This window comes from Alligator sinensis, unplaced genomic scaffold (assembly GCF_000455745.1).
Source record: "Alligator sinensis unplaced genomic scaffold, ASM45574v1 scaffold1141_1, whole genome shotgun sequence".
NCBI lineage: Eukaryota > Metazoa > Chordata > Crocodylia > Alligatoridae > Alligator > Alligator sinensis.
The window spans coordinates 509719-513093 of record NW_005842650.1 but is presented as its reverse complement, the minus strand read 5'-3'; the positions used below and the strand labels follow the sequence as shown (position 1 = coordinate 513093).

The window sequence follows — 3375 nt, the reverse complement described above, 5'->3', positions numbered from 1 at the left end:
GGGGTGGTCCCCGCCGGTGCTCGGGGTCCCCGCGCCAGCTCCGGCCAGCGGCGCACGCGCACTAGGGCGCAGGGCTGGGCCCGGAGCTGGGGCGCGCGTGCTCTTGTGTCCGGGGCGCCCGGCTGGCGGCAGCCCCAGCCCGGGCACTGCCCAGCCTTGCCGGGGTACGACAGCCATGGTGTCTGTAAGATCGTTCCAGCCCTCGTACAACGCGGGGTCAATAATAGTAAAAGTGTTTAAAACGTATGATGACTTTTGAGGCAGGTCATTGATGCAGCGAATGCAAAACCCAAGTCACTCGGAGAATCTTAATCCGGTTTTGGGCTGGCTGTCAGCACCTCCTAACGACTGCGCCTCTTGAAATAAAGAAATGCTTCCACTTCCACGGTTCTTGCTCGCAGACTGGGGACTTACAGTGATCAACATAAAGTACAGAAGAAGACTTATTTGCATGCGTTTTCAGTGTATGATAGGTTTTTTTTTCCAGAAAATACGGTAATTTTGAGTTCCAATACAATAATTTCATATTTAAAACCTGCCAATGCTGGCACCACCTCTCCGGGGCCCCAAAGATCATAAATACAGGGCATTTCTAATCCAGCAGGGTCTCCTCCCGTGCACAGGTGGGGAGGCACATGCCCCCAAGATTGGCTGACACCGCCGCTGGCTTCTGCGGGCAGTTGCTGATCACTGCTCACTGCCGCCAACTTCTGCGGGTGGTCTCATCTTGCCACTGCTGGCTTCTGTGGACATTCGACAATCGCCACTCATAACCCCTCTCTCCCAGCTGGCTTCTGCAGGTGGTCACTGCTCACCACCATGCCGCCAACACTGCCGCCCACAAATTGTGCGCCCCCCCCCCGGAGGTACCAGTCATTTATGCTGCAGTGTGTGGCACACGGGTGGGGGGGGGCGCGCGGCGGGGATTCTGCAGAAAAAACCTAACTGGGGTCAAGGTGTGCACCTGGATCCCCAACAGCAGTGGCAGCCGGAAGGGGCTGCTGAGAAAAGCACAAGGTGGGTTGGGCTCCGGGCTGTTGCGGGGGGGGTCTCTTATGGGGGGGCTTAGCCCCCCCAAGCTCTCCCATAATTCAAACCCTGGCAGTGTGGCCCTTTGCACTGAGCTGGCCCTGTGGGAGAGGCTGGGTGTGGTGTGGGGAAAGAGATCAGACCTGAGGCTGGTTGTTCCTCCTGAAGGAAACAGGTTCCATCAGGCTGTGCCTTATGGCAGGGATTTTCAACCTTTTTTAATAAGTGTACCCCTGGCGGCCTCCTTTTTAATACGTGTACCCCGGGGGGGAGAGGGGTGGCAAGCGCAGGGCAGCCGCTGCTCCTGGCACTGCTCCCCGGGAGGAATGAGCTAGTGGAGCTCGTGGAACAAGGGGCTGGGCCCCTCCCTGCACCTCCCCACTCTCCCCTCCCCGCCCTTCCCTTTCCACCTCAAACAGCTGGCACTCACGGCCCCCGGCTGTCTGTGCACAGCGCAGTGCGCACCTGCCGCCCGCCCAGACACGCAGAGCACATACAGCCCAAGAGGGGGCCACCCGGCCCCAGCACACACGGGGCAATGCTGGACGTGAAGTGGGGCAGGAGGTAGTGCATGGCAGCTTTCCCTGCCCTCGGTGTTCAGCTGGGTAGGTGGAGCCTGTGTGGCAGCATGAGGTGGTGGGTGGCAGCGCTCCATCCCCACTTGCCTGCATGTACCCCCTAGGGACTTCTCAATTACTCCCAGGGGTACATGTACCCCCAGCTGACAACCCTGCGTTAGGGACAGGCTGCATGCAGCTGTCTCCAGTCAGCATTCATGAAGTGAGCTTCAGCTCAGGAAAACTTGTGTGCACACGCTACTGGGGGCAAATCTACCCTGCCTTCTAGACTTGAGACTGTGTCTTTCTCCTTCCTTTTCCTAACTGTATGTTGGCTGCGCCTGCGAATTTCTCTCAGACCCTCCGCTAGGCAGTGCATAACTTGCTGTGCCCGGCTTCCTAGATTCAGAAACCTGAGGAAGAATGTCTTACATGGGGAAGCTTGTCTAACTTTATCCCAACTACACAGCTGGTCCAAGAAAAGATATCGCTCTAAGAAAACTTTGCCTCTCGCATCTGGACCATCATGGCTACAACATCACTTACGCTACCTTTCTCCATCCTGGCAGTGCTGGTCAGTACAGCCAGGATATGCTGGTTTGTACAGGTGGTTAAATCCACCTTGCCCACACCCCAGGCTTTGATAATCCCAGGGCTGGCATGGGACCAGACTCTAATGGAAGGAACATGGTTGGAACTGTACCTACGATGGATGGGATGGCATCCAGTGATCTCCGCATCCAGAGACATTTCCACACAGTTCTCATCAGATCAGTGAGAAAATCCTGATTCCTGAAAGAAGAAGAGTAGAAAAATAGAGATGTCTGGCGATTATTGCAGGGGGGAGGGTGTTAAAACCATATCTCCTTTTTACAAATCCATTTTCTTCCCCACTTTCCTTTTGCTCTTTTTTCACAGCATCTCTGAGACCTTGTGGACATTGAGGAGGAATGCCACGATCTAATTTATTCATCGGCAGCGAAAAGCAAAAGGTACCCTGTGAAGTGTCAGACATACCCAGCCCTTGGCAGGTTACAACAAATCCACATCCTTTCTATGCAGATTAAATGTCCATCCCTGTTTACTTGTCCGCAATCCCTCCATTTAGGACAGTCTCTACTCCAGCTCATTAACAGGTCTTGACAGTGGCAAAGCATGGCCCGCCCCCCTGACCAGCCCTGCTTGCCCTTCACGCAACAGGCAAGGAGGGCAGGCGGGAGCACGGGTGCTCCCCCTGTGAGTGCTGGCTGGGGAGTGGGGGTGCCGTCGGTGAGATTGGCCGCAGGGTGGCCCCTGCCTGGTCAGCGAGAGTGGCCGCTGACTGGTCACTGGGGGGGGCATGTGCCCCCACCCCCGACTTAGGTGGCACTAGATGCCCAGGGGTCTTGAGGTGACTTCAGAGCCCAGTCCTTGAGCCACAGACCTGTCTGCAGAAGTTGCAGGTCTTTCCGCAGGGGAGAACAGGCCGTAGGCCAGGACGTCTCTCTTTTTCCTTCCTCTGTTCTCTCCTGTGCTTCAAGGGCGAGCGGCTTCGCCTCAAAATGGGCAGCTGCCTGCTTAAGGCTGCCACGCCACTGGACTCAACGGGCAGCCAGCTCCTCCTGGCTCTTGGTGTGGGCCCCCTGTTCCCTGCAAACAGACCTCTCCCTGCGCTGTATTACCTTATTGGCGGGTCTTTTGAGGAGGGCTAAGTGCGGTGCTTGAAGCAGGACTTTCCCAGCCCCTGGGGCAACAGCCGACCATGCCCGAGGCCCCAGCCATGAGCACTTCAAGCGAATTTTACAACGTG

General features: G+C 56.6%; 1 protein-coding gene across 4 annotated transcripts in view; it reads right to left on the bottom strand.

The window, feature by feature from the left end:
- Positions 1-3372, bottom strand: part of PTPN21 (protein tyrosine phosphatase, non-receptor type 21) — a 66532-nt gene extending 63160 nt beyond the window's left edge. For 3 of the 4 annotated variants that reach the window (XR_003096238.1, XM_025215548.1, XM_025215551.1), the window contains exons 1-2: positions 3248-3372; positions 2290-2378 (exon numbers count right to left, since the gene is read on the bottom strand). The gene's annotated coding sequence lies outside the window, so the exon portion shown is untranslated. Of the gene's footprint in view, positions 1-2289; positions 2379-3009; positions 3222-3247 lie in introns of those variants that run through there. The other variant, XM_025215549.1, reaches the window with a different exon arrangement.
- Positions 3373-3375: the final 3 nt, after the last annotated feature.